Source organism: Excalfactoria chinensis, chromosome 10, assembly GCF_039878825.1.
Source record: "Excalfactoria chinensis isolate bCotChi1 chromosome 10, bCotChi1.hap2, whole genome shotgun sequence".
Classification (NCBI taxonomy): domain Eukaryota; kingdom Metazoa; phylum Chordata; class Aves; order Galliformes; family Phasianidae; genus Excalfactoria; species Excalfactoria chinensis.
The window spans coordinates 10,566,146-10,588,433 of record NC_092834.1 but is presented as its reverse complement, the minus strand read 5'-3'; the positions used below and the strand labels follow the sequence as shown (position 1 = coordinate 10,588,433).

The 22,288-nt window shown below is 36.1% G+C and overlaps 1 protein-coding gene across 10 annotated transcripts in view; it reads left to right on the top strand.

The window, feature by feature from the left end:
* Nucleotides 1-22,288, top strand: part of SEMA6D (semaphorin 6D) — a 589,434-nt gene that overhangs the window by 42,861 nt on the left and 524,285 nt on the right. For all 10 annotated transcript variants that reach the window (XM_072345109.1, XM_072345121.1, XM_072345119.1 and 7 more), the window contains exon 2: nucleotides 21,455-21,636. The gene's annotated coding sequence lies outside the window, so the exon portion shown is untranslated. The remainder of the gene's footprint in view (nucleotides 1-21,454; nucleotides 21,637-22,288) is intronic.

Here is a 22,288-nt window from a genome sequence, read left to right as displayed (position 1 = left end):
TCAAGCCTTTTTGCAACCATTTTCCTTGCTGGAAAGTTATCTAAGAAAAATTCCTAGTCTTTATATGCGTGTATATTTTATGCATATCATTCCTGTTTTGTTCCTACCACTTGATTAGATCAGGTCATCCCTGGAGTGCCTGGGTTTAGCATTTCACTAGCAGAAAACTGTTGGTGACAGGAAAGCTGATGGCTTTAGTGTGTCAGTTCTGTCTGTAATTCTTTAGCTGTCTTTCCAAAGTATGATTTTGGTGATTCGTTACTTGTAAGTTCATCTTATGTTTTTTGGTTTTATTTTTTCTCTTGAATTAGTGTATTTTCTTGAAGCCATCTTCCCTTCTTACTGCTTACTTGGTGCAAAAGTTGTATGTTCAGGCTGGGTAGAATGATTGACTAATTCCACGGGAAATAACAGAATTCTGCTAAAAGATGATTTGACCAGATAATTGGATCAAGGGATTCTCTTTTCTGTCTCCTGCAAATTGCTACCAGTGCAATTCTCCTAGTTGTGCCATTGTTCTACCTGCCTTTGCTTTGAACTTTTCATCTATTAATGCTATTCTGCTTTTCTCAGCACTGTTTCGTAAGTTAAGCAAATTCCTCTATGCTATTTCTAAGAGGGACTGTCAGGCCAGGTGTGTCCTTTTCACACTGCTGAAGCACTTGCTGTTATGTTTCCACTGAAGCAAGGTAATGCTTCAAAGTAACGGCACTTCTGCAAAATTTTCTTTAATGATTCTTTGCAAAATGAGAGTTAACCTGTGTCTAAAACTCTTCAGACTTGTTTGCTTTTATACACCAATGGGAATGTAATTACAGGTAAAGCACTATGAAATGCTTCTACTATTTTTGCATCTTTTTGCACGATATGAGATCTTGCTAGCTGTCCAGTATTTTCATTTTTAAATGCAATGAATAAAGCTTGTAGGAATCTTGTATGCCCTCAACTCTTACTGCCAAGATTTGAGAATACTCTTCTTCTAATGAAGCTTTCTTTGTTATTGGGGAGTGATCTAAGCAAACTGGACCTGTGATAACTGCATTTGTGTCTGTGGAAACTCAGCAGTAAAATCTGCAGTCTGATCTGGAATTAATCTTTTCTGAGTCTCCACCCAGATTTTTAGTTAACTCTGCATTTCCCAATTCTGTTCACGTACAGCAAGATTGTTGTATAGGTCAGCATTTTGGTCTCGGTCTTCACTTAGGTAGTTTTGTTCTTAAACAATAACACATGCAAACATGCTTCAGAACAATGTGCCAGACTTGGGTTGTTTTTCAATTCTTTTTCTTTTTTTAGAGCAGTTTGAGATACCTGTATGTGGAAGTCTATTCTAATAATGCCAAGAATATGCTTCAAATGATGTAGCTGACAAAATAATATAACTTTCTCTACATTTTTTTTTTCCTCTACTTTTGCTGCCATGTCTTGTGTCCCTTATTCTAATCCAAGAATGCTTCATTCCTAGTGTTGTGTGGGTAGCATTTCGTATGAGACAGATGCAGCCAATGGCTGTTACTACACAATGTTTTAAATTTCATTTTCATCAAATTAATCTGTTTTTTTGTTTCTTATGAACTATATTAAAATCATTGTGTAAGGAAAATCCAGGAAAACTGAGTGGTATTTATGGCTGATTAAAATCTTACATTTTAGAAAATTGCAGATGGAAACAGTGTAGTACTATTGCGACAATATGGAACAAGGAATGAATTAAAAAGATTTGAATTTAACATAAGTTAATCTCTCAGAACCTATGTTTTTCTAGTGGGTCATTTGGAACATAACTTATTTATTGCCATAATAATTTATTAATATAATATTAATTATTTATGATGTATCCATGCATGTGCTATGCAACTTGTAAAATAAGGCTGATATTTACCAAGAAAATTTTACATGCTTAGACAGGATAAAATCTCATGGAGATAAATGGTCTTATATCAAATGATGTCTTTAATTCCATAATGTTAATGATGGAAGACTGACTAAATAACATAATGAGATTCTACTTGCTTGCTTTTGGGTTTTTGCTATCTTACTCCCTTTTCCTGCTTTTTCTAATTAGAGCTGTTTTGATATTTTTTCCTAATAAAATACTGGCCTATCACCCTTCTGTGTACATTGTAGGGGGGCATATTAAAGAAGAGCAGTCATTTTTGTAATTACAGCTAGAAGTGCCTTAAAAAATTGCTATTTGGGTGAGAAGTGTGACCAAATCAGGTTATACTCAACTCTTATTAATCTTATGACATTGGGGAAAAATTAAGAGTGATTGTTCTACTATTCCTTTATGTTTGAAATAAAAACAGTATTAAAGGCTATCAGGTTTTTCCTTTTTCTGGGTATGTATTGCTACTTCCTTTGGAGAAAGGACTAGGGAAAAAAAAAATGGAAAGCAATGCATTTTACATAGATATTTGAATTCAGTGTGTTTTCTTTTGTTCAATATAACCATATGAAGAGGCCTTCCTAAAAACCCACAACCCCAGATACTATTTCTCCAACTGTATTCAAAGGTATTTCGGTAATAGTCTTCCTGTTTTTCAAATCCAGCTTTGGTTTACTAAAATGAATGCTGCGAGAATATATTTGAGCTTTACGTAGCTGTTGCTTTCAACTGAGAAACACTGGGACTGCTAAATACACACTTTCCTTCTTGTGGCTTGTGAAAGTTCCTGTAAGAACAGATCTTAATGCTTGGGCTGTATCGTCTCTGAAGTCCCTTTCAACTTTTGCTTTTCTGTTCTAAGATGTTTACCTTGATATTAAGGTGTTGAATTTTATTTATTTATTTTGTTTCAGAAGCCTCATTAGGAAATGTTAATTTCAAACTTTTTTATCTTCTTTTATTAATTTTTTAAATCCATGTTGGTGCTTTTGCTGAAAAGCAGAAGAAAACACCCTCAGGGCATGCTAATTGTTTGCTTTCCAGTTAATATACCAGCATATGTGTTGTGGGATCAAACTGTCGTCTTTTTGTTCTGTATGGAAATCTTCAACCCAGATCTCCACGTTCCAGGTAAATTCTTCAAACATTGGGCTGTGAGGCCAGTTTCTGTGTTTATAGATGTGCTGAAAAAATGATTCATCTGATTTGCTCTAAATGTTTACTGTAGGGTGAAATGAATTGCTCACTAGACTCCATTGAGTTTTGACTGGATTTCTATTGATTCTGAATGGAGCCTAGAGTGAATACATCTGTAGCTTGTAGCAGAATTTTAAATCTACTTAGATAGCTTTAATTTGTGATCGATACGTAACATAAGCTGCATAGGAAACACCATGCATTTGAAATCATATAAATATCCCATTTATTATATATTGTTTGTATTGAAAAAATTTTAATTTGGGAGTGGCTGCCTGATGATTTACTGATTGAACCAAATCTTACTGAACAGTTTATCCATCATCTTAACTGCTTACTGGTATCCTCCTGGCATGAAATCCTTTTCCATAAGGCCTCTAAAATAGATTTACATAGCATGATCACACGTGTGTGTTGGTGATACAGATAGAAAGCCTGCGTATCTTTGAGTCATGGAGTTGACACAGTATTGGCCATGTTCTGACAATGTGAGCTACCACATTTGATCATAAAACATGGTCAGTTAACATGCCATCTTAACCTTATTCAGAACAGTTTATATAAGCACATCAGTAGGCTTGGCAAGGAAGCGGTAGATACTATTTTGATTTTGGAAGAGCCTGGGGGATCTGTGTTGCCTAAAAAGGTATCACTGTCCTTTAGTATATATGGATGTACTCATGATATAGCAATTGTTTGACCTGTTTTTAACTTGTAATTATGAAGATTTTATTTTTTTATTTTATTCAAATAACATGGTAAAACAAATTCAACTTAATAGAATCTACCTTTTTTCTTTCTTTCTTAAAGTTAAATGGCTCATGAACCAAAGGCAGATGCGATTAATTGTCTTTTTATCCTTAAACTACTGAGTTTTTTGCAAATAAGCATTTGTTTCTGTGGCCGAAGTTGCCTGAAGCCCAAGATAATCACTATCTTAAAAGGAGGAGTAGTTAGTTCTTCCCTTGCTGAGATGGGAATTAATTTACTCTGTTAACAGACTTTACTGCATACTTACTTTGCTTTAAAATGTTTTAAATGCCTTTTTTAATACATGAACACATGACACCATCTGAGTATAAAGACATTCTATTGGAAGAAAATTCTTGTTTGCTAGACTGTCTTGAGAATAAGTGTGTATAATAAATTGATGTATTCCATAAATTTAAGCTTCTGGACTATTACAAAATTTAGAACATAAATGGAGAAGAAAATAGTGCTAAGGGATAAACAAGGAATAGAATCAGCAATGTTAGAGCTTTCCTCATATTGGGCAGAGGTTTTGATTGTTTTCTGACACTTTGGCTGCTTCTAGCCTTATGTTGTGTTACACTGTAAATAATAGAGAACTTACGCAATTCATATAATCATTTAATATGTTAATACCAAGACAAATCTACCTTACAACTTGCATCACAAACCTTTTGAGATGTGTCAATCCATCTGTGCTTCAAATGCTCACGGGAAAAGATGGACTTTGCAGAGTGTGTCTAATATTAATGAATCAAGCTCTGAATTATACAAAGTTAGAGCAGCTGTAAGCAAACTGCCCTTGACTGATATAAATCAGTTCAGCTTTAGAAGTCCATCCTCACCAAGTTAGGATTTGACTCCCTTGTCATTGTGACCTACTATATCATTTACTGGATAAAAAATATGAATGTCTTTCTATCTATCCTGACTCTGGGATCTGCTTGTTTTTTCCTTAAGTTACACCACCCTTTGAACATTTTTAGACAGGTCCAGCTCCTCTCATTTAGGCTAAAGATACTGTAGAATACTTGTCTGTGAATTGCCATAATCGGTGCTTTTTCTGGTCTTAAAAGATGCTTGGGAAGGAAAGTAGAAAGAATGGGATTAACTGGTCTGTACTGTCTGTTGTGCTGCTGCAGTGTGCTACAGGGGATACTTTGATGTAGGAGGAGAGGAATAGAATAACTGATGCTGCACAGGTCTTTCAGAGGACCAAAGAATGGCAAATGGAAAAGTACTTAAAGATTTCTAACTCTTCCTTCAGTGACTCACATTTTGAGAGCAGTATGATTCAAAATTCTTTGTTATGAATGCATTCTTCTTTTTCATGTTGCTTCTGTGAACAAAAGTGTTCGTTATTACCACAATGACAATGGTACTGTAGACACAGCAGGACTGTGTGATGAGCTTGACCAAAGAGTGTGATGAAAAAGCATCCCTCATTACACACTAAATTTCACATTTCAGTTGTTTCCCAAGGTTGTTTTTAGAGATGGTAGTAGTTTGCAGAGAGTTTTCATCCTAGTTTCATAAGAATTTGTCTATTTAAAAACAGCTGTCTTAGTGGTTTCTTGGTGATGTTCTTGCAGACATTATTTTTTTCCTTGTTTTCTCATTTTCACTTTAGAATGACAGCCCTGTCTGAGATGCAAATTAGATGCAAAGTGAGTGCAGCACAATTTCTGAATTCCTGACTGCCAAAAACCAATAAGAGAGTGCAATGAGTAAAGAAGTTTTGAGGGCCATGACATTGAAAGTCTTTTGGGGCCTCTGTCAGTACTTCTCAGCGTTAGTCAGGTTTGCAGCTTATTTAGCCTTACATCCAGGATCTGGGCAGAACTAGGTGGTACAGGTAAATAAAACTAACTGCTCTCTCTGCCATTGAGTCATGATTGGATTAAGTAATTTCTTACCTTCCTGCTCTTCTAGGTTCCTATATTGAATTAATATTTCTTTTATGTGAATGTACTGAGTAGTATAGAACATAGATTCCAATCGTGCATGGTGAAAGTGTCTGAAAAGAACTTGTTTTCTACATAAATGCAACTTGTGATTAAAGCTGCCCTTGCTGAAGTCATTCAAGTTTAAAAAATAAAAATAAAATGAAAAGCTGATAATTTTTTTTTTAATTTTTTTATTTTATTTTTTTCCTTCCCCATTAGGTATTTGTGACTTCAGGCTTACTGTAACACAGCTAGGAATAAAGGCCAGTGTAGAGGAAGAGGGTGTAAAGACAATGCAAAAGCCTTTTTTTTCCCTTCTTCTTTGTCTTTACATAGTGCAACTAGTATTATTTTTAGTCAGGCAGGGAAGATATTTTGTTGTCAGTACAGTTTCCCACTTATCATAGAATTACCAAGCTTTTCTTGTTGGAAACTCTGCATGTTTTTATCTGAAAGGCTTGTGTTTGGGGCATCGCAGCATCCTGTGAATCTTGCTGTGGTAACAAGATTCATCTGCCTCGAGACATTCAGAGTTCACAGTGACAAATACCAGTGTAACTGCCAAACAGACATTACAGCCTTTAAAGTCTCTATACAAGAGCAGAAAGGCAATCTAAGAAAGTACTGCTTCTCTCTTACCATGGTGAGTGACATCTCTAATGTGAACACAAAAGGTAATGCTAAAAAAAATTACTATTAATCAGTCATTCAAACAGTGCTGAAGAAGAGCAAGAAATTCAGAAGAAGGAGAAAAAAAAGAATATAGGATTGCCTAGAATGTGGACATAGGTTTGTGGAATCATCTTATTTAAGGTTCATATTTTTAATGGGAATGAACTAAAGAACACGAGAGGCACTAACTGAAATTTCCCTGATCAGTGTAAAGAAACTGTGACTGTTACGCTTTTTTATGTAACCCTGTCAGCTTTCAAGCTTTGTTGTTCCTCATTAATCTTCTGTATTCCTAATATGCCTGAACTGGGATGTAATTACAGTGGACAGTTAGACTAACACACACAGAAGTATTCCTTTATGTGTTAAGAGCTAACTGCTATAGCAAAATGAGACATGTTAGAAGCCTGCGAAGAAATGAGATGAAACCAGTCCATCTGTTAAGTGAGGTGTCATAGTTCCCCTGTAACCTAAGCAGCATGCAACATTCTGCAGACCGCTGAGCATGTGAAGCGTTTATGAAGGACTGGGAGGAAAACAGTGATGGTGCTAATTTCTATACTGTTCAAGAGGAACGTCTTCCATTAGAGAACAGTGACACCCAAATGTGGTTCACTTTTAATTTGATTGCATACTGGAAGATGGTATCCCTCACTGAAAGTGGAAGCAACCTCCTGAGACTCTTTGCCAGACGATAAAGTACGTTGACATAGTTAACAAAATAGACTAAGAATAGCAGCCTCTCATGCATGGGTTGTTGTTGTTAGTTTTGGTATGGAAGGGTGGTTTTGCAGTACGTGAACTGCTTGGACAAAGAATTTGGCTGAGAAGATGAGCAGGTTATAGAATCATAAAATGGCTTGAGTTGTAATGGACCTTAAAGATCATTATGTTGTGTAGAAATAGTCTGTAAGACTTTCAAGTATCACAGAACATTTGAGTATTTCAATAATGATTTTCTGGGCTGAATTCCTATTGATGTCAGTGGAATGATGTAATTTAGCCTATTTAGCCTTTTTTTTTTTTTTTTTTTTTTTTTTTTTTTGTCTGAGTGCAACAATGTTAGCTAAAACTAATCAGCCAGCTCTTCCTGCTATTGCTGCAAAATAATTCATCACTTTTGTCTGTCCTCTGGCAATGTTCAGTGATTTGGTTTCAGTGCTACAGCAGCAATATTCTACTTGCAGTGGAATGCAACATACTGCAATTAACTCTCCACCCCCCAGCCTTCCCAGTACAACACAGAGCTTGCCAGTTAAGAACATACAACACCTGGCAAGCAACAGACATCAACACTTTCCTACCAAGAAAGTTAATCTCAGACTTACTACATTTTTTCATATTTTCTAATTGTCCATGCTCCAAAATCTTCCTAGAACAGCCTTCATTGGGAAACCTTGGACAAATCCTTCATCTCGCTGTTGCAGATAACTGTGATGACACCACAGTCCTACCTGTGCTTGAGTTTGCTGATTAATAGGGGTATGCTTCAGTAACAACTGAAACTACTTCAGTCTCCAGACTATTAGAAGAGCAGCTGCAATGCTTTCCAAGACAGATGTCATGTTAGACTGCCCCAGGCAGTAATTGAGTTTTGTTTTCCACCTCATCCAAGATAACACTCCATTTTTCTCCCACTGATACTGTGGTAATGCTTCCTGAGGTCAAAGATTTTCATTTCGCCCTTCAGGCCTTCTGCTAGCTCTGAGTAAATGTGTGTTCTGAGAGAAGCCATACTGAAGTAAAATGTATTTCTTCCTATTGCACTGCACTGGTACTTCATTCCTGAAGTATTCTCAAGACATGCCTTCCTCTAGATATACTACAGAGTGTTCTTATATAAATAGGCAATGCAGTGGAGAGTGGGTGACTGTTTAATTGAGCAAATGTCATGATTTCTTCAGAAAATAAGATCTTTTAAAGAAAGGTCATGAGGAACAATGGCTATATGTAGTCCTCCTTAAACATCAGTTTGCACACGTGTATTCTCATCTTGCAGGTATAAGAAGAAAAAGCAATACAGACAATTGCATTGAGAATGGTAGCAAGAATGAGGTGACTTGCAGACTATGATAGCCTCTGTTGTACACTTTGCTTGGAGTCTTTTCTAACATGATTCTGTGGTGAAGGAAGATTTTGGAGTTCTTGGTTTTGTAATCTGTGCTGACATACTATAATTATTATTTTAACAATACCTACTGAAATATATGTTCAGTTTAAACTGTCACTATACAAGCCATCTTCAAAATGGTGTTTTGCTTTCATGTCCCTGTACTTAGCAAGACTTTGAGTGAGTTGGTCAGCCTTCAATTTTTTAATTTTCTATGGTGTGCTCTTCCCTGAGCTGTCTGATATTACTGCTAAATTCACTCTGATATTGCTATTGTGGCAGCTTGGAGCGAAAAAGTGAAGTACTATTGTGGAAATTAAAAGCCACTGTTCTCCCTTTGATCTGCAGGTTGTTTTTTGTTTGTTTCTTTATTGTTTTGATTTAAAAATGATTTTGTTTTATATCACATTGCTGCTTTCAGTTTGTGTGGTTCTCCATGAACTCTAGCTGTTGTTCTAGAAGACTACTACTGTTATTTGAATTTCTCTGTGTGTAGCATATTACCTAAGGATGGTTTCTCTGTGTAACACCCTATAGCATCACAAACAAGATTGTCTCTTGCCAGCAATTCTTGGATGTTTTATAGTATCTCTTATTTGAAGGAATAATTCTAGGCTCTGAATCCCCAAATAGAATTGTCCAGGTAATACTTTCTTTTAAAATGCTGAAATAGTCACTCACTTGTGAATTTAAAGTCTGAATCAAGCAATAATATTGTACATGTAGGTAAATGTTACTCTTTATATTTTGTTGTTGGTTTTTTTATTCTCAACAAGAGCCTGGATTAGTTGTAGTGCCATCTTCCCATTCTTATGGCTACACAGGTGGTTAATATTCTAGCCCATATTACCTCTAACATTGGAATCTTTGTCAACTTTTAACTCTTAATCACATTATGTAGAGGAAAAAAAAAGTTGCCATTTGTAGGAAGTTGGAGTGGTGTTAAAAGAGGTCACAGAATTTGTGAACATGCAGACCATTATGCCTCCAGCTGTCTCATGATGAAATTGCTTAATCAAGCCTGAAGGGTTACTGAGCTCCATGGACTGGATGATCAACATCAGCTAGAGCTGAGGCTGAGGGGAATCTTTTACAGTATTCTCCTCTCCTGCAAAAACAGGATTACAGCACATGGGTGTAGCTGAGCAGAAATGCTCTTCATTTCTGAGTTGAATATTTTGTCTGTTTGGCTTCTGGTGCGAAATTAACCATTTCCTTTCTAGCCTGGGTTTTCTTTGCTTTTAAACTAGGTTGTACATGCAGATAATATCCTTCTTGCACCTTTTCAACAAGTCGTGGTGGTGAGTGGGGTTCTTGCCACTTTTATCTGTTTTTGCTGTTCAGAAATATTCCAACGTATGGCCAAGAACAAAAAAACGAGCAGCTGTGTGTATCTAGACTTTCATCCAGTTCATGGAGCCAGTTTCCACATGCCATATTCCAGGTTTCTCCTGTCAGCTGGAGGCTGGATGACCTGCCTCATGAGCTACTGTTACACACTGGAGTTCTTAGTAGTGAGTATAATCATTAGTCTCCTTTTTGGTAGTAAGACCATCTGTCTTATAACAATTATGTGAAGTCAGCCTCAGAGCTCTTCTGTGGAGATCACTATTAATTTTCTTTAACAAAATGTGATATTTATCTTAAAAGACATAATTTACAGAATGCTTCTGTGTTGTTTGTCGTGTATTTTGAAGCATAGTTCTCTGGCCATGAGTAGATTTTGTAGCTGATTCTTTAAGTGTGTAATCAGGGTTTTGGAATTCCCTGGAAGAAGCTGTGTCAGTATATGTGGAGGAGAAATGTTGGCTTACTTAAGTCTCACTGCCTTACTTAAATTTCTTGTTCCAGCTTGTAGCTATAGGCAGAGGGAGAGTCTTGCATAGAATCTGGAATTGATTTTGACATTTTTTGTGGGGGAGAGTGATAGCAATGAAAAATAAGAGTTATTTGTTCACCTGGAATGACTTAGTTTCTACAGACTTAATACAATTTCTCAGCATCCACCAAGCAACAGTGAAAAAAAACCTGAATAAAAGCATCTGATTTTATTAATTATTATTATTTTTTTTACAATCACTTCTATATAGAATCACTATTATAATCAATCCATAAAGAAGAAAAAAAAATGAAAAATGATAAAAGTTAGACAAAGGATGTTCCAATAAGAAGGGAAAAAAAGAAAAAAACCAAGAACTTATACGTGTGAAAAACTGTTGCAGTGAACCTTATACCATAAAGCACAGAGGGACATGTGGTAAGGGTAACTGCCTGAAGGACTGTCAGCTGCCCTCTAAAGTCTTTTTGCAGAAGATGATGCTGAAAGTTAATAATTAATCATTTCCATTTAAATCTTCCAGGCATTGCAGGAATGGGATTTAGCTGCATAACTCCTGTGGCTAAATCCCGTACAATGTTGAAAGTGTAAACGGTAATATCTTCATCAAACAGCTCAGTGCCATGGTGGAAATATTGGAGCCAGGACCTCTGGGAAAATGGTAGTGATCTAAAGGCTGTCAACTGCTATGAGATATCACTCTCATTTTTCTGTCCTTGCATGACTCAGGTTTTGGCTGCTGCAGAATGTGGTTTGTCCTGTCAGCTCACTGAGCAGCACTTGGCCATGTGGGAAATGCAAGATGCCTGTAAAGACGTGATGGATCTTTGCTTGAGTTTATTCCTAATTATAGGATACTGTAATCCCATTAAGATTGTTTGTTTCATCCTGTGACTACCTGAAAGATTAATGTTATCTGACCTCAGAAATGCCTGCAATTGCATAACATGAGACTGGGAAATTTGCTATTACGAACTATGTTTTCATATGAAAATGTTTTATTATTATTTCAATTACTTTTAACATTTTAAGATGAACATGTAATTTAACAGTGCAACCAAAACGTAAATCTGAGATGCGGAATTTCTGTGCCCTGTCATGAGATGGGGACAGTCCTCTGAAAATATATGTTTAGTCCTTTCAAATTGTATTATTTCATCACCTGATTAGCTGGAAAAGAATGCACTACTTGGAAAAAAAATAATGTGCACAGTTAATGGATATACAGGCTGAACTTTGGATCCAGAGGATCTTAAAATCCTTATGAAATGTCAGCTTAATGTCAGTGTCTGGCTGCTAATTGCTTATTTAGTATTGAAATACAGTCTTGATTATAGATTTCAGTATTTAAATTGACATAAATGTGATAGAAATATTAATGGGGCTAGTAATGGTGAATAGATCAGATAAACCAAGAAGGTATAACCTTATCCTTATGTAGTAGCTAAAATCAGAACAAATTTCCTTACCACACCTCCCATTGTCTTCCTCTTTAAAATGGTTACTATCTTTGCTTCCAGTTGGCAGTGCGTTTCTGAGTTTCCATTGCTCTGTCTCATTTGAGATGGTATAATTCATTTTTATAAAGGAAATACATAATAAAGGTGATTTAATTAGCATAGTCTTTAAGCATGTGTTAATCTGTGACCTTTGCGTTTTCTTTGGCCCACTTGCTTCAGTTGACACTTGCCTCTATGGACTGGCAGAGGTGTCTTGAATTAATTTTTGTGCACTGCAATGATTTGATTATATGTGTTGCTATCATTGGTGTGTGTGGACAGAGAAAACGAATTCCAAATTACTGCTTGTGTAGTTCTTGTACAGTTCCTGATTTACCCTCCAGAGCAGCTCATCCTGTGAAGGCTGACTAGCTCCTTATCTGGAAGTACTTTTCTGTTTGGGATGCTGATGACAATATTTTTCACTTTGCTGCTGAAGAGCTGGTGGGAAGCCAGAATCGATCCATTTGCATTGCATGCTGCTGGAGCTGTCCCACAGCTGACATTACTTCATAAATTGTGCTTTGTGTTTAACAGCTGCCATGGGGTCTGCTGAGATTCTGGAAGGTTTTGAAATGAAAGACTGAAGGGAAGCTGTTCTAGAGATTATTTAAACAAACACTGGTGATTGTGCAGGGCTCAAGTCATGGTGGAGCTGAGATTCTCACATAGGAAAGCAAAGCTGATTCTCTAGAGGTCACAACATTTGAGGTGCTCTTTTTTTTTCTTTTTTTCTCCTTTTTTAAAAATATCTTTTTTTAATTCCCCGAGGGTTCTGATTTGCAGACATATTTAGTAGAGAGGCAGTGTGCAGTATGACAGTAACTGCTGGCAAAGCAAGGGAAAGACAGCTCAGTGGAAAAGATCTAATGTTACTTTTTATTTCATTAGAAGGAAAACACTGCATCAGCTCTTTTAAAATTGTGTGTTTGAATGAATTTCAGGAAACAGCAGTAGTGTTTCTGCAGTGTGGATCTTTCTGTGCAGGTGCAAAAAACATCTCCATTCTCTAAATGCTGTAATCCATACGGGGTTTAAATTTTGCATTCCATTTCTCATGCAGTTGCTTGAAGCAATAAGTGAGCATGCAATAGTTAAAGCAGTATGATTGGTTATGATTTCAAGGACCTCAGATACTGGCTAAAATATCACCCAGGATATTTGTGCTAAGATATTGTTTCTTTTTGCTACCTTCTTCTGTATTCACTTTTTAGGGTCTTGAAGGACATCCACTGAATCTAAGATACCCTACATATATATATATATATATATATATATATATATATATATATATATATATATAATAAAAGTATTTATAATTGTGCGTATATAAAACGTATAATTATGTATATGATTTCTCATATTAGACTTCACGGAATTAGCATGGAAAGGTATCCGTCTGAGCTTCTGTTCTTGTGACATGATGCTCCAGAAAGGGGAATCATGGTTTTGGACTTGCAAGTGTGTGTTCTGTTGCAATACTTGAGGATCAGACTATAGTAAGAGCTGAGATAATGCCATAGAAACATACGGGTTATTGTCCTGTTTTGGCATCATTGAAAGCAGAAGCGATTACTTGCATCAACCATACCATATTTGTCTATTCTTGCCACCTTTACCAACTTTTTCAGCCTAATAAAAAGAGAAAACTCTTGCCATATTACTCAAGCATAACATGTTGAGGCTTTTTGAAAATTCCAAAGTCCTGGTTTTCTATTGCTACATAAGTAGCTAATTCTCATTTACGACTCCAAAAATCTCCTATAAAGACCTTAGTGTGTTTATAGTTAGACTGTTCCAATACATTACTTCTGTTTAAAGTAGAAGATTCAGGTAATGAGGGCTGTAAACCTGTGTGAAGTGATGCATGATAGTAACTTTAGCATACCTGCGTGTAGTTTAAGATTGTTTCTATCTTCACCTCTCTAGTGAGCCTTATTTCTTTTAAAATAAACGTACAAAAATAGTCCTGCAGGTCCTCAACTCATGTAAAAAAAAAAACAACAAAACAACAAAAACACACACAAAATAACAAGGAAAGTAAAATAACAAATGTGAATTTAATAGGTAATCAGTTAAATAAAGAATATTAATTATCAATTATTTGGAGGTAAAGTCTGTCAGTTCCGAATTCAAACATTATGAATTCTTTACTTGCCCAGTAGTGACTGCTGTTTAATGACTGGGACCATTTCCAATGAGTTCAGCCCATTTTCCTTTTGAATTTCATTGTCCTACATAAGGAATGGCTGGAACTGCAGAGATAAAGGCACGGAAATAAATGGTATTAAAGTACTTTCAGAGCTCCTAGTAAACTAATTCACATGCAGCAGCTGTTGGGCCAACCGAAACAGTAATTGACCCCAGTGCCCCCTTCTGGTTGTTCAAGGTGGAGCAATCTCAGGGGAACCCATTCATCTCTGTACCGTAGTACTAGATGACTGCAGAGTAATTACAGAGAATTCAGGTTTAGATTTATAAAGATTTGTCACTAGCCAGTGGATATCATTGGGCTCAATAAAACCAGCAGGCTTATAATTAGACGGAACTATCTAATGGTAACCTAATTTAAAAATGCAAATAATAAAAACATCTACCATAACATCAGAAAAGTCTTTCAGTATTAGAGATTTGAGTCGCAGAGAAGAGTGCTGATCTCAAAAAGCTTGATGCCAATTATGTGCTTCACTGGGTTAAAATGAACTCATGTTATTAATAAGACTCAAATGATCTAGTCTGCTAGTCCAGCCTTTTGCCACCTCATACTTTCATTAGAAATGAATTTTTCAATTAAGGAACGTCTTCCAAAACTTCGTACCGAGTTCCAACAAAATTAAGTTTTCCAGGCTGTGATTCAGTCACATCAACTTAAGTGATACAAACAATCTTGCAGAATTTGACACTGTGACATGTCATTCTCTCATACTGCATCATAGCTCCTTTCACATTAAGTGATCAAATTGTTCAGACCGTTGACAGTGAAAAATAGATCCAGCTGAGTAGTGAATTTTGGGAGGATAAAATGCTGAAATAAGCCAGTCAAATACAAAGCATAACACCTATCAAAGGCTATATTGAAATCTGTAAATTGAAATGCAGCTGTCAGAGCTACTGTGATGCAAGCCAGAAGCAATGGGTGGAAGGAAAATATTAAAAGAAGCTTTATTTTAATGGTTCAAAGAACATTTTCTCATCAGAGTCTTTTATTCTAATAATCCTAAGGAAATCCCATGGATTCACCTGTGAACATTTGGCACTTGAGACACTTCTAGATTTTGAGGAGGATGCTTGTGTTGTGATCAAGGCTGGGAATTAGGACACGAGAGTTCTGTGGCTAATTTTGTACTGGAGCTTTTGCTTGACCTTGAATAAAATTTCAAGCTATTTATACATTTATCAGGCTAGGTGCTGTGCTTCTCATTACTTTTAATGTCCATTTCTTTATTAGTGTCCTTTGATATTACATGCCAAAGTTGGAGACAGCTGATTAAATGGATAAGATACTATTGATCTGGGAATTGCTTCATTTCTAACTAATCTATTGAAACAAGAACAAATTGAAAATGCAGTTACTTTATTACATACTGCTCTACCCGTATCAGCCATGATGATTAAGAAATTGTAAACATTGAATGGAAATGCTGTACCGTTTGAAAAGGACTTCTCTCTTCAGAATGACTCTGCAGAAGCAGTTGCATTTTTTTTTTTCTCCTAAAGTGAGGCAGATGTAGGATTTGGGTTTGGCAAGATTAGTGCAGTGACTGTGGAACTGTAAGAAAAAAAAAGTGCTCCTGGAAGTGCCTTGTGTGAGCTGTGTTGCCTTTATGCACTCATGGAAGTCAAATGTTTGTTGAAGGATATTTATTTATTTTTATTCATTTGAATATTCTACTTTTTACACATTTTTATTTTCTTCATTAATTTTGTTGTGTCAGAAAAAGTTAAAGACTCCAGAAAATACCCAGGTAACTGTTTCCTTCAGTGACAAGAGAAAAATGCAAACCAGGGTTGTTTATTTTCCTTTTTTATGTAATATTATTTGGCTTATCTTTAATAGATAAGCTTTATGTGCATCATGTGTTATGAAATGGTCATCTATCTAGGGGTAGAGATTCTCCCTTATTTTTCTTAACATTTAAAATGTAATTGGTTTCTTTGAATGTTGTCTTTTGCTGCTGCACATTGACCAAACTGAAAACCTTTTGTGAAGCAGCTGTTCCTTGTCCCAGCTCTCCTCTTACAGGTGTAATTAAGTTATTATTCTTTAAACCATTTGTGTGGTCTGTTGAACCCCTAACTACCTTTTCTGTCTCTTACATGTCAATACTTTGGTTCTAAAAAGATCTCCAGCAGATGTAAAAATAACATTTGGCTTAGTATCACTAGTAAAGAGAAAATTAATGGCTTTTGGCAGGTAGTAGATGGTGGGAAGTTGTGTAATTGCACAAGTGTTTGCTTTCCTTCATTTCTTGTGTTAAATACACAGAACGCAGAGTAAAATGCATGTTCTTTGAGTGAGCAGTTATGTCTCATTTAAAATGACAAGTTCAGCTGTATTACATGTGGCTACAACTGCTCTTTGCTTATGAAACTCCAGATGACACTTTGAGGTTAACTTCATTGCAAGAACTTTAACAGAGGGTGACAAAAGAGAAAAAAAGGATAGTGGAAGACCAACTGAATGACAGTTTCTCTGGGAATCATGCTGTGATATAAGTCTCTAATAAGATTACTCCCTGAACTATTTTATTTATCTGGGCATGGAGAATCTAAACAATTCATAATGAAGCATTAGTCACCATAGCCTGGGGTTTACTAGGACTTAAAGCAGTCATGTCAGACAAAGGTTTGGAAAATCTCAAAAGGGAAAATGATAGAGAAGTTTTGGGGAACTTGTCCCATAGGAAAGAAAATATACAAGTAATGAATGCAATAGGAAATAAGAAAAAGGAAGATAAAGATTCCTTATTGTAGAAGCCATGTAGAAGAATGATATTACATTGCAGGAGTAGCAAAACCATCTTGTTATTGTGTTTTGCATTTTTGGTGATTTAGGTAATTTCCAGTGGGTTTCATAGGCATTTATGTCAGCAAAGATAGATAAGACCTGGAAATCTCTGTTTCTATTCTTTCCTATGGGAGTAACTGCAAAACCTCCAACCTGCCCAGCAATGGCTTTTTCCTTCATTTCTTTATGCATTTTACTAATTCCATCTGTGTCTTCATGCAATAGACTTTTCACCTGCATTTCATTTTGTGTATTTTCCCAGACCTAGTTTATTTACCTGACTACAATATTTGACTTTCATATTTTCATTTTTATCTTTCATTCCCTCCAGCCTTACTACCAGGTATCCTAATTACAACTTATTCAACGTCACTTTGTCTCTTCTGGCATTTTTTTTTGTAGTCTCTCTGCTGAGTGAGTCTACTTGCTCCTGACTGCTTCCATTTGTTTTCCATCTTCTTTCATTTGAGCCAAGTGTGCCAGGTGTTGGTCTGTCTGTTCTCCATCCTTTTCTAGTCCTTATTGACCCTTTAGTCACCTTCTTCTAGTCTATTGCCCGGAAGGACTGATACTGTCCCTGTTATATATGAGTTCAGGAGCTGCTTCTTCTATATGGCTTGGATTTAGCAAGGAGAACACTGAAAAAGCAGAAAATTCCTCTGGACTTGTTCAGGTTCCTAGCCATCGACTGTGCTCTGAGCTGCAATTGCTGAGAATGACTTAGGCCTCTGGAGCATGTTCAGTACTGACTGAAAGAATGGGCAGTGCAGCAGCTGCAGTCCCAGTAGTACTGGCTGTGCACAAGCCAGAGTGTGCAAATTGCACAACATGTAGCTTTTCAGTGAGAGTGCAAAAGACTCACATTCCTCTGCCAACCTGTAAAACCTCATTCTAATGCATAGAATTTCATAAAGGAAGTCTTCAGAATCTTTTAAGATTATAAAATACTGCTCTTTCTTTTTCTCAGGAGTGGATGATTCAGGCCAAGACAAACATACAGCACAGATGGGCAGAGCTTTTTCACTGGTATACGTTACTGAAAATAGAATTTTCAGATAAGACTCTGCTTCAGGCTTAATTGAATAATATTTTATGAATGAAAGTTTTTTCTGTCTTTGTGGGTGTATATTGACTTTTGTACTTTCAATAGATTTCCCTTAAAGTTTGTCGTTCTTTTCATCTTATTATCACTGAGTTGGCAAGCAGAGATGTGAGAACACTTGACATTTGCAGTTAAGTCTGTCCATAGTTACATTATTCCACTGTGTATGACTTGTATCCCTGTTGAGGTTTCATATTATTCTTCAGAAAATGAAAAAATTCCAAATGGAAGCTCATATGTATTGTCAATAGATTTTACAAGTAAGAATATTATTTTGATTTACTTGCATTTGAAGTGGATTGAACAAAGGTCATATTAGGTGATGTAAATAATCCTTCTTAACATCAAATAAGGGAAGTAAGAAAGAAACTGTAGAGAATCTCTTGGCGGATCTTGATTTTTCACAGACATGTTCTCTCTAAGCTGTAAGTTGTTCACATTGTCAGAAGGCTTCAGTCAACCGCAGGATCCTTGTGGGAACTCCATAACTGTAGATGCTGGATCAGAGTCTCCTAACCAAGAATATGAGTCTAAGAATTTACATTCAAAATATTTACAAAAAGTTGTGCTGATCTGATTCATGTTCCTCAGTCTGTAGCAGATGAATTATTGCATTCCTGTCACTGATCCGTTTGAAATCCAAGGGAGAAAACTCAGTTATCAGGGGCCTTTTGAGGAAGAATTGTACATGGTATGGGAGGAACTCAACACAATTCTTACATAGCTAAGCTTATTAAATTATTTAATTATTAAATTACTCCAGTTTTCAAAAAAGTGGAACTTCAATTTTTCCAGACATACAAAAGTTTCTATCGGAGACATCCTTTTATCTGAATTTTAGGATTTTAATGGCACCTTGATTCATAGTCGCCATTGTCTTGTTCAGCAAGGTAGCTCCTCTAAAATATCATTAGTAATATTTCTAATGCAGGTTTAATCTGCTAAATATACAGGGAGCCATGGATGGAGGTTTTTTGGTGTATTTTTTTAGTTCCGGAGCAGATAGAACGCACTGTAACCTGCTGGGACTTCTCTGAAACAAGGAACTAATACTGAGTTCACTCCTAGATGTCTGGCTTTTGTGTATGCAGTTTTGTGCTTTGCAGTCCTTTATATCTGATACTTGTATTTAGCTTAGGCATTCTGTAGGCTGACTTTCACTCTGCTGCGATGACCTTAACATGGACAATAAAGTTTATTGAAAGTGACTGTTCGACCATGTTTTCAATCTGGCAGGAGGTTGAAGGAATGTGGGATGGAATTTGTGAATCCTGTGATAGTTCAGTATACTTGTAGCAATAAATCAATAGTTTTTATAACTTAATTCTCATCCTAGAATGCAAGCATGATTAATATAAGTTATTAAATAATCTATAACTGTGCTGTTTTTTATTCTTTATATCCGCACACCAATACAAATCTCTGGGGGAAAAAGTAGTTCCTATAACTCGTGCTTCTTTCTTTCCTCTCCTTTGTTTTTGGTAAAAATATGAAAACCATCCTAGGCTCCTAGAATTGGTTTTCTCACCATCCACATATCAGTGAAATGGAATTCCTCAGATTTAAGAGTTGTTACATTGTAATGGAAATTGCTGAACAGGAGACACATTTTATCCTGTCTACATCCTGGATTTTCCTGTTGTCTTAGTGTGCCCTTAGTGCCATTTTAAGTGGAAAATTGTAAAAAATAAGCATTGTCTACTACATTATTTTCCAGCATGGTGGTGTGGCTTTGTAAATCACTAAAAACTTTTGGTGATGTTTTCCTCTTGTGGAAGAAGAATTTGGGATTTTGGAAAGATGTTAACAGAGAACTGGAAGCATATTTGTATCACTGACTGTTTCAGAATTCAGTGTTTGTCATTTAGGAGAGTTCATCCATGCAGATTGCAACAGTGAAAATGCTGCATTTTTCTTCTTTCAAACATTTGAACTTTAATAGCAAATAAATGGCTGTATTGGCAAGTCTCAGGAAGATGTCTTGGCATATATCATTTGATTCAGTGAAGTCTGTCACTCACTCCAAGTCCTCACTGACCATTGGTTTGTGTGGGTTTGGTTTTTTGTAGGTACAACACTTGTTTGGATTAGCCACATGAATAAACTTTGTAAGAGAGATCATAAAATATATTCGCAGTTATTTGTAATAAAAATATTTCTATATTTGCATTATCAAAAATGGAATGGAATTGTCAAGGAAGAAATTCATTATTCACAAAACATCTCTTCTTCTTTCTTTATCCTTTGTTTGGAATTATTTGAATGTAGCTAGGGCTGCCTGCTTTTATCTATTGCCTTTGATGACTCTTTAGCCATAAAATAGCATTTATTTCTATTTGCACTTTTCTATTAGTGAAATGTGCCAACATGAAACATGAAATCTAGTGCCAACATGAAGCTTTCCCTTAGTCAGATTTGTATTTTATTATTTAAGATAATTTTCTGTGATTTGAGTTGGACATGGGCAGTCCCATGCTGCTGTTCCTATTCTGAGATTACACATTTATAAGAAAAGCATGCATATTGCCATGTAAGTTTGGATTGCAGTTTTGTGTGGTACAGGAAGGCCAAGCTTTCATCATGTAGAGTACAAACATAGAAGCAATTCTGAGTTAGTTCTATGTGGTTTGCTACACAAGCAGCGCCCTTGGGCGTGCTTATATTCTGATGTATCCAGACAGAAATAAAAACTAGAATGCATTCTTTTTCAGTTAGGTATAAGCAGTGTTATCCTTTTATGAGGTAAAATCTGGCACGCTTGCCATGAAATAGCAGAAGAAACTTAGCTTCTTCCGCAATGAATCACGGAATCATAGAAGGGCTGGGGTTTGAAAGGACCACAATGATTATCCAGTTTCAACCCACCTGCTATGTGCAGGGTTACCAACCACCAGACCAGGCTGCCCAGAGCCACATCCAGCCTGGCCTTGAATGCCTCCAGGGATGGGGCACCCACAACCTCCTTGGGCAACCTGTTCCAGTGTGTCACCATGCCTCTGAAATGTGCATGCATCTGTTTTCTATCTCTCTAGTAAACTTGCTTCAAAAGATAATACCATCAAGCAATTAGGGGGATAAAATAATAATAAAAAAATGATGAGAATGAAGATTTTCTCCTTTGCTTCTATTAGATGTTACTGAGCAAAGGGCTACTTGTTCTTGATTTATTTATTTATTTTGATGCCTTGAATCCTCAGGATGCATGTTTTTTATTCAGTTATCACTAATAAACTTGTAATTCTCCTCATTATACGCTGATATCTAACCTGTCTAGTTTCTGGTGGGGTGCTTGATAGAAGGTTTTTAAAAATTCACTTTGTATTCTTTTCTGCTGATGAAGCTCAATTAAATGACTGTTCATAAAGCAAATACGGGAAAGAAGTAAATGTATCCACAGCAAATTTAATTTTTAAAAAATTATTATTATTTTTTTTTAATTTTGCAGTGTTTACTCTGCAAAATCCCAGCAGAGCGAGTTATCAGAAAATGGATGAAAGAATGCCCTCTGGAGGCAGAATTCAACTGAACAAAATTCCAAGATACGGAGAGGAAGAATTGGAGAACATAAACATTACGGCCATATGTAGAAGAGCTGGCATTGCTCAAGACTCACATAAATACAAGCAAGTAAGTACAGCCTGAAAGTTAAAGAAGCTCCTTTGGGCAGAAAAATCTTTGAGTACTGTGATTTTAAGGAAAGTCATTTTTATAGGTATTGAATCTGAATGTCAAAGCAGAATTGATCTGCATAAAATGCAGCCAGAGGATCTCCTGATAAATTCAAAGTAAGGCTTAATGGAATTGTACCTTGATGCAGAAACCTTTGGCATATGGCATTTAAATAAAAACACTGCCAAGGAATTGAACTGCATGAGTTACGGAATGCTTTTTTATTTGGCAGCCTTGAAAAGCAGGTGTGGAAAATGTGTCTGAGTTAACCTGAAACAGGCATTAGCCAGCATTTTATTTTTTGTTTTAATTAATTTTGCAATAAAATAAATTGAGTTTTAGAGGTGTTGGACTGTAAATCAACTCAAGTCACTTCCCTAAGCGAGTATAAATACGAGCTGCAATGTTTGAAGCAAGTAAGATGTTCAAAATCAAGGGATTCTGTTTAGATACATTAGGAATCAATACTCAGAATTCCTTTGAAATTTCAGTCTTTTTAATTTTTGTGCTGACATGGACTTTTTTTCAGTGTAGTCGCAAATGTATTTATTTTGTTCAGCCTTTAACCAATTTGGCAAGGGAAAAAACAGGAAGTTTACAGCTATAAACC